General features: G+C 55.8%; 1 long non-coding RNA gene across 1 annotated transcript; it reads left to right on the top strand.

Moving 5' to 3' along the window:
- The first annotated feature begins 2066 nt into the window (after nucleotides 1-2066).
- Nucleotides 2067-2798, top strand: LOC136539196 (uncharacterized). Its single transcript, XR_010779593.1, has 3 exons — nucleotides 2067-2283; nucleotides 2362-2559; nucleotides 2638-2798. It is a non-coding gene; the product is annotated as an uncharacterized lncRNA (long non-coding RNA).
- Nucleotides 2799-12872: the final 10074 nt, after the last annotated feature.

Here is a 12872-nt window from a genome sequence, read left to right as displayed (position 1 = left end):
GCCGTCGTCGCAGCAGCAGCACGTCGGCGAGGCCGCCGTCGGCGCCGCCACGCTGTGCACGCGCCGCAGCCTCGACACGGCCTGCGGCGGCAAGGCGCCGCGCTGGATCAAGTTCTGGAGCGATGCGGCGTCCGACCGCCGCCACCACGACTCGTCCTCCTCGGAGGCGTCCACCGCGTCGTCGCGGTTCTCCGGCGGTCCAGGAACCCGCACTGGGTTGAGAGCTACCTTGACCTGGCTGGGACACTCCCTGAGGCAGGGCGGGTGGAGGGACACGGAGGTGATGGAAATGGTCGAGGTGGCGGCCTCCGGGGGGTGTTCGACGTTGGGTTGGGGACAGTTCTTATGGGCTGACCAGGTTGGGGGGTGGACCCAAGTGGTTCAGGGGCACCGGATGTCCAAAACGAAATTGTCTCTCTCTTCAACCAGTTGAAACCGGCCCGCGTTGTCCTATGGCTTAATTTCAACGAACAGAGTGTCTTCTAGCAAAATACTTCAAAGTGGATGTCCGCTAGCAAATGACTATCACTTTGGATGTCGAACAGACAATTTCCCCTATTATTAAATGGCTAAACTATTCAAACTAGGTAAATATTCTGAACTAAATTCAAGCACGTGGTAAATATAAAAATTAATACTTCATCCGTTCCAAATTATAAGTCATTTTGACTTTTTTTAGTATATCCATTTTACTATGCATCGGATGAACCAAAAAAGTCCAAACGACTTATAATTTGGAACGGAGGAAGTATTAATTTTTATGTCTAGATAATAATCTGCCCATGAAAAAAGGTAATGTTGCATTTTCTGTAACTCAAATGCAATATCTCAACATTAATTTTAATGAGCATTATAAAATTAACACTCAAAGTCCGAATATTCACAAGTATTATGCTCACGAATTAAATTATGCAAGACCATATAAGCAACCACGACCATTTTCTGCTCCCACGTAGGATAGTGAATTTTTTTTTAATTTTAACACTTTTTGCAAACTAATTTTAAATCTAACATGGCCGTTTTTTTAAAACTAACACTTCTGGCCACGCCTATTGCCCTGGCGCGGCCAAATGCCTGTGCTGCACCATGCATAGTGGCGCGGCACAGGGCTGACGTGGCGGTAACCGGGTCCGCTTACCGTTGACGGGGCAGGTCCCGCCACGCCACCGATCTTGGCGTGGTAGTGCCGCGTGCATGGAGCATGGCGCGGCTGCGTCAAATAAAACCCTGCAGCGAGGCCGCCGCCCGCCCGCTGCCCTGCCCTGCTCGGCCGCCCGCCGCCAGCCGCCTCTGCCCCGCCGCCGCACAGCTCCCGCGCCTGCCTACGCCGCGTCCGCCTGCCCACGCAGCTCCCGCGCCGGCCACGCCCGGCTAGTCCCACCGCGCAACGCCCGCGCCGCGCCGCGCCACAAACGTTGGCGCGTCAAGGCGTCAGCTCCTAAGGTACCTCCCTCTCGATTTCATGTTATTTTGATTATTATTATTTTAGGATAATTAGTGATTGAGGATAATTATTGATTTATGATAGTTAGTAATTTAGGATAGTTAGGGTTTTATGATTGTTATTGATTTATGATAGTTTGTCAAATTTCGGATACTTACTGATTTAGGATAGTTAGGTTAGTGAATTTGTTAGTGATTTACGTAGGTAGTTTTTAGGTTCGAGGTTGTGTGTTCTAGTATAGTTAGGAATTTGGGTTTAGGGATTGATTAGATATTTATTAATTAGTTTATAGTTAGTTATTTAGTTAGGGATTTTGGGTATACCTACTAGTTTACAAACGTCGGTACTTACTAGTGTGTAATACGTCGATTTTGATGACTTCACGAAGTTTCGTTAAATGCTTATATTCCTAGTGAAGTTGTTTATGTTACAAGTGCGTGATATGTCTGTTAATGTTACTTTGAATATATACATGTGCTTTCATATTGTGTTCGTATTGCATAACAAGTAGTTCAAATTTTGCAATGCTACATAATGTTAATTTGAATACTCTAACACTTTTTTTCAATTTGTAACAGGATGGCCCCACCCACGCAGCACCCGTTGTACCCCATTCTTGAGGTGGAGTACGACGACCAGCATCGAGCACATATCTTGAGTGACAACGACGCAGAGGTGGCCTTGCCTCCTTTGAGGCCTCGCACGCACACCAGGGCGCACCAGTGGGACGAGCGTTACGCGCCCTATATACAACATGCCGGCTTCCTCGAGCTTGTCCGTGTTGTCAACCACGGTCTTCTGCCCCTTGACCCAGCACTACTTACTGCAGCTGTAGACAGGTGCGAGTGCATTCTTTGTACGTAAACTTTCTTGTAACAAATTTGAGGCAAGTAATAGTCGTTCTATTCTTATATCAGGTGGAGGCCTAAGATCCACACGTTCCACCTACCTTGTGGCGAGATGACCTTGACCATGCAGGACGTGAATGCTATTTTTGGCCTTCGGTTGGGGGGACTTCTAATGACAGGGATAGTCGACAACGATCACTAGAGGGAGTTGGTGGCTCAGTTTACTGAATTTCTTCCACCAGATGACAAGTCTTCCAAGAAAAATAAGTGAGAAATTAAAGCTTATTTAATACTTGCATTGCTTTCCTACAGCCATCGGGTCTCATTTTGTTTGGTAAATTTCAGGAAAACTTCCTATGTTTCGTCGTCCTGGATCACGGAGCGCTTTGATTACTTGGACCCATAGGCTGAGGAGGCTCAGATCGACAGGTTCGCTCGAGTTTGGCTCTGGCACTTTCTTGGTGCTTTCCTCTTCCCAGACGCCTCGGGCAACACCATCAGCTGGATCTTCCTTGACATACTACGCCAGCCATGGGAAAACATAGTGGCGTACAGCTGGGGCAGCGTAGTCCTAGGCATGGATGTATCGACAGCTATGCATTGCCTGTTGTTGCACCTCAGTGTACATGAACCTTGGGGGTTGCTCGTACCTACTCTAGGTTTGGTGGTGGGAACGATGGCCCGTTGGGAGGCCACTTAGTAATGGTTTACCGGTAAGTACTTTAGTTCATTATATTCTTCGATATGGTTACATATGATGAGTTTATTAATGGCTAATTCATTATCATGTTCAATGCAGCAATGGAACGGGTAGGATACACTCCCTACAGCTCTGTTTATCTAGGATGGAATCTGTCGGTGTTTCAGACCGGCGGGCCCTCAACCAACTAGTAAATTTGTACTGCGTGTTCCCAATCCTGGATGGTGATGCAAAGAGACACACGGTTTATACTGGTTCGGGTAATGAGCACCCTACGTCTAGTTTGAGAGATCGATCTTGTATTCCTTGCACCGAAGTGCTCAGTAGTAGGGGGTTACAAGTAGTGCGAGAGAGGGAGCTAGTCCCAGATCTCTACGTGGAGCGGCGTGGATTGCTTGAGATGTTGATCTCAGACAGCGGGGAGGCTCGAGCGTTCGTCTGTGTGTTCATGCGTGAGTTCGTTGCGTGGGCGTAGGCCTAATCGTCCGCCCCCCCTAGAAACGGCCCTGGTCCCTCCCTTTTATAGTTGAAAGGGGGGGACAAGGGTGATACATGCGCTAGCTACACGGCGTTGTGCGAACGAAGGTGGCATGTCCTGAGCCCTGTAGCCTATTACTATGGCAGTGTGGGCGACAGAGTAGTCTCATCCTTGAAGTACTAGGGTGATGCGCCGGTCACATCCGATCCTGTGCGTCGTGGGAGCTCCAGTGTTACCTTAAAGTGGGCATGGCGGTCGGCATGCGGGTCACTGTGTGTTGACTGCACGAGAAGCCGAGGCTTAGTTGGTGCCGAGGCCAAGCCATCGCGGGGGTCTTGGCAGACGTGAATCCTGAGGTTGCCAAGACCCTGATGTAAATTGCCGAGGCTTGGGGGGAATAGTTGGTCTTGTACGCTGAATTCTGAGGCTATGGTGACCCAGACTAGACTCCCCATGTCAGTGTTGTCTCCAGGGGTGGGGGTTACATGGCATAGTGTAGTGCAGGCGCTGATCGTGGGCACAGCACCAGAACATAGTGGCCTGGTAATCCTAGCCGCGCCCTGGCCTGGTCGGTATGGCATTGATGTGACTTGTTGTCCTGTCGGCCACTCTATGGTGCTGAGCCATCGTTCAGCTAAGATTGCGGGAGTGGTTGACGCATTAATGGGATGTGACGCTCTCTCGGGGAGCCCGGTCGAGGTAGAAGCGACGGGTTATTCCTGAGCCAACTTCGAGCGAGACGGAGAATCGACATCTCGTCCGAGGCTTTATGCGCGGGGCCTCGGGTGAGACGGAGAATTGGTTCCCTGTCGAGGCCCCCTAGTGCTAGGCCTCAGCGCGAGACGAAGATTTGGCAGGCCACCGAGGCCTCCCTGTGCGAGGCCAGGAGCGAGGCGGAGAGCCGGTGGGCTCGGACGAGGCCGGGGTTTAACAAATGGCTTACCCTTTGGCTTTGTTTTTGATGGGGTTTAAGTGATTCTTTTTTGTATACGCTCGGGGTACCCCGTTTTATGGTACCCGACAGTAGCCCCCGAGCCTCAGGGAGAGTGTGAGCGCTCTTCTTGAGGTTTTGACGAGGCTTGACTTGCGGTAGCTCCTGGCGGAATAGTATTTCATACTTCGAGGCCTCGGTGGGTGCGCACGAGCGCACCCACCGGGTGTAGCCCCCAAGGCCCTACGGGAGTGGATTCATTCCTCCAGGGTCTTTTTCTCATGTTGACCAAGGGATGTTATCGTATTTGCTAAGCCCACTAGTGCGAGTTCGGGTCGCGGGGTCTCGGCAAGATCGCAGGAAGAACCCTCGAGCCTCTTGATAGAGCGAGAGGGCGATCAGGAGTCCTCCTAACTTTTTGTGTGACCCTCGTGCTTCCTTTTCGCTTGGAAGGAGGGGTGGAATATGCCAGGCTACCCTCGGTGGGCACGAGCGGTGACACTTCCGGTGAGCTGTTATCGGGTAAGTCCGAGTGGAGGCCTGTGCCCTGTTCGCTAGGGGTCAGCTAGCGGTCTAGAGATGCACTCGAAGAGTACCAGAGGGTTTCTCTAGTGGGTGCTAGGGCTATTCACTGGGCCCCGGTGGCTTGGTGCCTCCCTACAGTGAGATCCCATTTAGAGACCTCCCTGCTGGTCTCGGACATGACTTAGGGCGTCCCAAGCATTTTGCTCGCTTGGGCCTTGGCCCCATATAGGCTTGCCCATAGTCGTCCCTGACTCTGTTACCCTAGGGCGGCTATCAAAACCCTTAGGGGCCCAGCCTTCGAACCCCTGGATCGTAATGGGCTCGATGCCCTTTATCACGTTTTCTCGAGTTGTCAAGTGTGGGCTTGGATCGCTTGTCTTTGTCTTGGGTGTGGGTGGAGCCCCTGAGCCTCCGCACGGAGCGAGAGGGTGGTCAGAGGTCCCCCCGACTTTTTTGTTTGACCCTCGTGCATCTTTTTCATTCGGACGGAGGGGTTTTTTTTGCCGAGCCCACTCGTGTGCGAGCCTGGGTCACTGGGTCTCGGCAAAATTGCAGGGAGAGCCTCTGAGCCTCTGCACGGAGCAAGAGGGCGATCAGGAGTTCCCCTGGCTTTTTGTACACCCCTCGCGCGTGAGGGTTTGTTTGCCGAGCCCCCCCTTGGGTGTGAGCCTAGGTCGCGGGGTCTCGGCATATCTACAGAAAGAGCTCCCTAGCCTCTACACAGAGTGAGAGGGCCGTCAGGAGTTCCCCTGGCTTTTTGAATGACCCTCGCATGTCCTTTTCGCTCGGAAGGAGGGGTTGTTTTGCCGAGCCCCCTCGAATGCATGCCTAGGTCGCTGGGTCTCGGCAAGGTTGCAGGAAGAGCCTCTTAGCCTCTGCACAGAGCAAGAGGGCCGTCAGGGGTTCCCCTGGCTTTTTGTGCGACCCTCACGCTTCCTTTTCGTTTGGAAGGAGGGGTGGAATATGCCAAGCTACCCTCGATGGGCGCGAGCGGTGGCACTTCCAGTGAGCTATTATCGGGTGAGTCCGAGTGGAGGCCCATGCCCCATTCGCTAGGGGTCGGCTAGCGGTCCAGAGATGCACTCCAAGAGTACCAGAGGGTTTCTCTAGTGGGTGCCAGGGCCGTTCGCTAGGCCTCGGTGGCTCGGTGCCTCCCTACGGTGGGATCCCATTTAGAGACCTCCCTGCCGGTCTCGGACATGACTTAGGGCGTCCTAAGCATTTCGCTTGCTTGGGCCTCGGCCCTGTGTGGGCTCGCCCGTGGTTGTCCCTGACTCTGTTGCCCTGGGGCGGCTGTCGAAACCCTTAGGGGCCCAGCCTTCGAACCCCTGGACCGTAATGGGCTCGGCACCCAGTTTCTTCATCTGAAAGGAATAGGGTGGGGGGGGGATATCTCCCCCATCGGCTCGACAACGGCTGGCGTGCCTTTTGGGGCGATTTTCTCAGGGAGGCGGAACGACGCCTGCCGCTGCAGCGGTCGGACACGACGTGGTGTCAGCGGATGGGACGTAATTGTTCCCACGATTAATGAGGAAAAAGTGGGCACGTGGGTGGTAAAATCGGATCGGGATTAACCACGTCGGATCTGAGGGAAACTTCCCTGATTTTGTCGCCCGTCCGTTTCGCCTTCACCCTGCATAAATACACAACGAGCCTCGCCCCTCCCCTCCTTACCTTGCCTACACTAGCTTTGCTGCCTTTGAGCCACCGCTAGAGCAGAGAGCCTCAGGAGGAAGAAGGGAGAGAGGTGAGGCGGAGAGAGAGAGAGGGAGAGAGGGCCTCACCGCCGTAGTCGAACCCTCCACCGCACTCATGGCCGGCGACATTGTTGTCATCGAGGCGGACCCTTGGGGTCCATCCGATGTCACCATGGAGATGCTTTAGTCGCTCGTCGACGGCAGACTTCTTTGTCCGGTTACTGACCCCAATAGGCCGAAGTGGATCGCTCCGTCGGGCGAGCCGGAGCCAAGGCCTCACGACGGTTATGTCGTGAGCTTCGTGTCTTTTCACGAGTGCGGCCTCAGCCTTCCGGTGGACCGGTTCATGCGGGCGCTCCCGCACTACTACGGCGTGGAGCTCCACAACTTCAACCCTAATTCCATCGCACAGGCGGCCATCTTCATCGCTGTCTATGAGGGGTATCTGGGGATTGCTCCCCATTGGGAGCTATGCCTCCACCTCTTCCGGGCGGGGCATACCACCAAGCCGACGGGTACATCGGGCATGAGGAAGGCGGTGAGGGCCGATGGCTGCACTCTCCAAGTGCGCCAGGACCATCAGCACCTCTAAATCCTAGCCTAGCTCGCGTCCACCAATCGCCAGTGGTACATGAGCTGGTTCTATCTTCACAACGACGATGGTGGACTTCCCCCCTACACCGGGCGGATCGTGGGTCGTTGCTCGGAGAGGTGGAAGTATGGCATCCTGAGGGAGGATCAGCCCAAGTTGCAGCCACTCCTAGAGGGGCTGGAGAGGCCGTGGGACCATGGCCTTATTATGCCGTATGGTCGTGGCCTGCCTTCCACCAGCCAGGAGGGTGCTACCACTGATGGCTTGGTGGTGGCGCCTGTTCGAGATGAGGACCGGATGAGCCGATCGAGAGCATCTAGATGTCTACCTCCGCCCTTTTCGACAAGGAAATTCTTCGTTGGGTGAGGGAGATGGTGGAGGCGAAGCTGAGGGGCGGTGGCCTAACCCCCTTCGTGATGCGCCCATCGTGGGGGTTCCTCTCGCTGGTAAGTCACGTGCCTGATGCAGCTCCTAAGGCCTCCCTATTTCTCACTATTTCTCGTTCCCTTATCCACGTTCGCCATTCCTGTAGGGGATGAGGGAATGTGCGAGCCTCCCCGTCACCCGTTCTCGAGGACGCAAGGCAGGTGGGCAGGTCAATCGGGCGCACGTCCGAGGCGCAGAAAAGGCAGGAAGGACGCCAAGGTGGTGAAGCACACAAAGAAGATCCTCACACGCGAGGAACTAGATAAGCGCCGCCGGCAGTAAAGGAAGGACGGTCTCTCGTTGGAGGAGTCCCCATCACTGTCGCTATTGATGGATGCCTCGGATGGAGATGACGAGGGCGAGATGGGGCGGGGTCCCCTGGACCATCTCCCTGACATCGAGGAGATGGTGCCCGGGGCGTCAGCAAGCAGCCCGGTGCTCCCGGGGGGAAGAGGAGCTGACCCGGGGTCGGCAATCGCCCGCCCCAGGGCCAAGGCCAACACGCCTGAGGCGCGGGTGCTAGGAAAGCGTGCTGTCAGCCCGATGGGCTCGATGGTAGCAGTGGAGTAGGTGGCAGTGGGGGTGACACAACTGCCCCCGCAGAGGACCGAGGGGGTGCCAGGGTCCATCGAGGATCGGCCGGCACCGGCAGATACAGAGGCCGTGCCTCTACCGCCACCACCGCCTTTACAGACGAGGGTTGCCGTGCCGAAGCGGTTGCAGCCCCGCTCGAGGTAAGCGTATTTTTGGTAGAGCCGCAACGTTTTCCATTCGTTCTTCGGTCTCGTGCTGACCCTGCAAGTGTTTTGTCCTTAGTCAGAAGCGACCTACAGAGGTTCCTACCTTGGCGCCCCTTAAGGCGCTCAAGGTGAACCCCGGCTCCATCGCCCACTAGGTGGCGGAGGTGCAAGCCGCCCTACAACATGGCATGGCATTAGCGAGGGCCGACCCAAAGGAGCCGGTCACTCGAGGAGGGGCTGCCGAGGTGACCCCAACATAGACAGGGGAGGGAGCGCCTCCACCCTACGAGGGCGAGGCTCATGAGTCGGATGGGGCCGAGGTGCCCTTAGTTGCCAAGGCCACCGAGGTCGAGGCCCCTAGGGTCTTTAAGGCTGAGGCAACGGAGGCCGGGGCGCCTAGGACCGCCGAGGCCGCAGCGGCGGGCGCCGGAGCCCCCGCAACCATCGAGGCCATGATGCCGGAGGCCGGAGCCCCTAGGACCACCGAGGCCGATGTGATCATGGCAAGGCCATCGGCCCAGGAAGTGGAGATGAAGGCGGCAGAGGCCTCGGTGGCACCCTTGGTTCAAGGCCTGCCATCTTTGCAGGAGAGCGCCCGGGTGGTGGAGGTCCATCCGATCTCCTCCGACGATACTTCCCGAGCGTAGGAGGTGGTCGACACTGAGGTGGTCGGCACCGTAGAACAGCCGGTTCCAACCCCGGGCGAGGGAAGCTTGGCCCTCATGCGGGTACGACCCGAGCCCCGCGGGTGGGATCACTCGCGTGTCCTATGGCAGAGCCGAGACGACCCTGAGGGGGAGCCTCTATTCGCCCTCGAGGACGTGGCCGAGGGCGGGCGCTGGGACACCTTCGAGCAATACCGCCAGCTGGCAGAGCGGTCACTACGGACGGCGCTATCCGTGGTGGCCGATGATCTGCCCAAAGTCGCCCAGGTTCGCGCTTTCTTTTCTCATGCGGTGTTATCTTTTTCCGAGTTTTCTTGTAGTGAATGACCCCTGTTCCGCTTCCCCAGGAGCTCGAGACCCGGTCCCTCGGGAAGTCGGTCTTTCTTCGGTGGGAGAGGGACGCCTAGGACCAACTCCAGCGGTAGAAGGGCCTGCTTGCCGGTGCCATCGAGGTCCTAGCAGCGTGGAGCACGGAGGTGGAGGACCTCTGTCTTTGTTGTACTGATGCGAAGGTCGAGGCGGCCACAGCCCAGGAGCAGGTCACCCCATTGGCGGTGCAGGTCAAGGAGTTGGAGGAGGAGCTAACCCATGTCATCGGTGATCAGGATGCCTTCAGGTCCTGGGCTAAGGAAGCGATGGCCTCGGGCAAGGTCCTTGCTAGGCAGCTAGGGGCAGAGCAGAGTGCGCACCAGCTGACAAAAGGTGCCTTGGATGAGGCCCTTACGGTGGCTGAGGCCTCCCGGACCGAGGTGGTGGTCTGGAGGGGAAAGACCGAGGGTGAGTCCTATTCCCCTTGTTTCGTTCACTTTTCTTGTGTTCACTGCCTAACTCCCTGGTGTGATGCAGAGCTGGGGAGAGAGGCTTCTAGGGTGGCTGAGGCTACTCGGGTCGAGGTCCAGCGCCTAAAGGAGAAGGCTGAGGCGTCTTGGGTCGAGGCCCAGTGTTGGAAGGAGAAAGCCGAGGCCTCTCAGGTCGAGGCCCGACGCTGGGGGCAGAAGGCCGAGGGTGAGTCCCGTAGACTTCTGCCCCTATTCTGGCTTGTATTCCTTTGTGCTCAACCTCATTCTGTTGCATTTAGCGTAGAGCTAGAGGAGGTCACCTAGGCAGCCGAGGCCTCCGCCGCGGTGCAGGCGGTGCTTGAAATCGAGATCGGGGAGCACAATGCGCTGAAGAGCGCCGCCCGTACTGCCTGCGAGGCCTTGGAAGTCAAGGGGGTCTAGTTAGGAAGCTCTCTCGAGAGCCGCCTAATTGCGTTGAGTGGCCAAGTGCGCGAGCGACTCCGAGGAGCGCTGCACATGGGTGTCAAGCGCGCATTGGCTGTCATCGCCTCGCACTACATTGGCGTTGACCTCCAGGCCATCAGCGATGGCTACGTCCTGCCCGACGATGACGAGGAGGCCGATGAGGCGGTCGCGAAGCTGATAGAGGTGACAGAGGGCCCCGGTACGGCGCTGGCTAAGCTATTTCAAAGAGGAGGTGGTCCCTTCCCCGCCGTCCGCCGATGCTAGAGGTCCTGAGCCTTGACCTAGGCCCGAGAGGCCATGTAAATAGAATAGGGATTCACTTTGTTTCATAACGCTTGTGGCCATCGAGGCCTTTTTAAAGTACTCGTGCTTCTTAATTATTTTTCTTGTATTTCTGAGCCTCTGCCCTCTGTTGTTTCTGATCAGATGTCTTTTGCAAAAAAAACCCCTTGGAACCTAAGCCACCCCTTGGGTGAAAGGTGGTGAGGGAAGTGCTGTAGCCCGGTGGCATAGGCCGTCTCGCAACTCTACCGACCTTCTGGCCCTGAGACAGGACTTTCAGTCCTCGGGTTTTTCGCAACCGATTCGTCAGGAGAGAGTTTTGGCGTAGGATTTTTTTTCGAAAAATGACTAAAAAAATGGTGCATGGGACTTAGGGGGAATCCCCCATCTAGCCCCCGAGGGAGGCTTGGTTCTATAGAAGCAGAGCCGTGTCTCCCTTGTGATGTTATCGCACTACCGAGGCCCGTGATGGGGCTCGGGGGGTTACTCAAGGAATTAGAACAACTGAAGAACGCTTCTTAATTGTATTTCGAGAAACGATATATACAATGCTTGGAATTTTAAGGGTAAAAGCGACGTAGCTGTTCTATGTTCCAAGCGTTGGTGAGGATTTCGCCCTTCTCGTTGGCTAGCTTGTAGGTCCCTGGGCTTCAGCACTTGGGCGATGATGTATGGTCCTTCCCACGATGGGGTCAGCTTGTGGCGGCCCTTGTTGCTCTGCCTTAGCCTCAACACTAGGTCGCCTACCTTAAGGTCTTGGCTTCGAATGCGCTAGGCCTGATAGCGCCATAGGGCTTGCTGGTACTTGGCCAAATGTAGTAGCGCCACATCTCTAGCTTCCTCCAGTTGGTCGAGGGTGTCTTCGCGGGTGGTGCAGGTTGCTTTGCTCGTTGTAGGCCTGTAGCCTTGGGGAACCATATTCCAAGTCAGTGGGGAGGACAGCCTCGGCTCCATAGACCAGGAAGAAAGGTGTGAACCCCGTGGCTCGGCTTGGAGTGTTCCTTAGGCTCTAGATGACCGACAGGAGTTCAGTCGAGCCATTTCTTGTCAAATTTCTTCAACCAGGTTGTAAATTCTTGGCTTGAGGCCTTGTAGGATCATGCTGTTAGCACATTCTACTTGGCTATTTGTCCTTGGGTGTCCTACGGCCGACCAGGCCACACAGATGTGGTGGTCAGTCAGCAGAATGTCAAGAATTTTTAGCCGGTGAACTAGTGTCCTATTGTCGGTGATGATGGTGTTCGAACCCCGAACCTGTGGATGATGTCCGTGAAGAACAGCACCGCTTGCTCGGATTTAATTTGATTGATCGGGCGAGCCTCGATCCACTTGGAGAACTTATCGATTGCTACCAGCAGATGGGTGTAGCCCCCGGGGGCCTTCTACAGAGGCCCGACCATGTCGAGCCCCCACATGGCAAACGACCATGTAATGGGGTTGGTTTGGAGGGCCTAGGCCGGGAGGTGTGTCTGCCACGTGTAGTACTAGCATCCCTCGCTGGAGCGTACTAACTTGGTGGCATCAGCAACCGCCGTCGACCAGTAGAACCCTTGGCGGAAGGTGTTTCCGACGAGCATTGGAGGCGCCGCATGGTGCCCGCAAACCCCCACGTGTGAGTCCCAAAGTAGGGCCTGGCCTACCTCGGTGGTGATGCATCATTGGAGGACGCCAGATGGACTTTGCCGGTATAACTCGCCATTGCAGAGGACGTAAGTTTTGGCTTGTCGCGCAAGCCACCGGGCTTTGGTCCTGTCAGTAGGAAGCTCTCCATGAGCGAGCCAATCAAGGAATGGGACCCACTAGTCTGTGTCCTGGTCGGTCTGGGGAGGCTCCATGTTGACTTCCATGACCTCGAGCTCGGCTGAAGGAGTCTCGGCGGCAGAGGGGGCGTCGAGCCCTGTGGTGGGTTCGGTCGGCAGGCCCTCTTCCGTTGCTGAGGTGTAGTTGATGGAAGGCTTGTGGAGGTCTCTGGCAAAGACGTTTGGGGGGACCGAAGCCCATGCCAATGCCATCTTTGCTAGTTCGTCCGCGGCCTTGTTGTATTTCCGTGCGATGTGGTTGAGTTCAAGACCGTCAAACTTGTCTTCTAGGCGATGTACCAACTTGCAGTACGCCTCCATTTTGGGGTCGTGGCAGTTTGACTCCTTCATGACTTGATCAACGATGACTGCGAGTCGCCCCAGACGTCGAGACGCCGCATCCCCAAGTTCGATGGCGATTTGCAAGCCGTTGACGAGGGCTTCGTACTCAGCTGCGTTGTTGGAGGTGGCGAAGTGGAGTCGAACCATGTAGCGCATGTG

Source organism: Miscanthus floridulus, chromosome 2, assembly GCF_019320115.1.
Source record: "Miscanthus floridulus cultivar M001 chromosome 2, ASM1932011v1, whole genome shotgun sequence".
Lineage (NCBI taxonomy): Eukaryota > Viridiplantae > Streptophyta > Magnoliopsida > Poales > Poaceae > Miscanthus > Miscanthus floridulus.
Note: the sequence above shows the minus strand (reverse complement) of the source record. Positions and strands in the feature narration are given on the sequence as shown.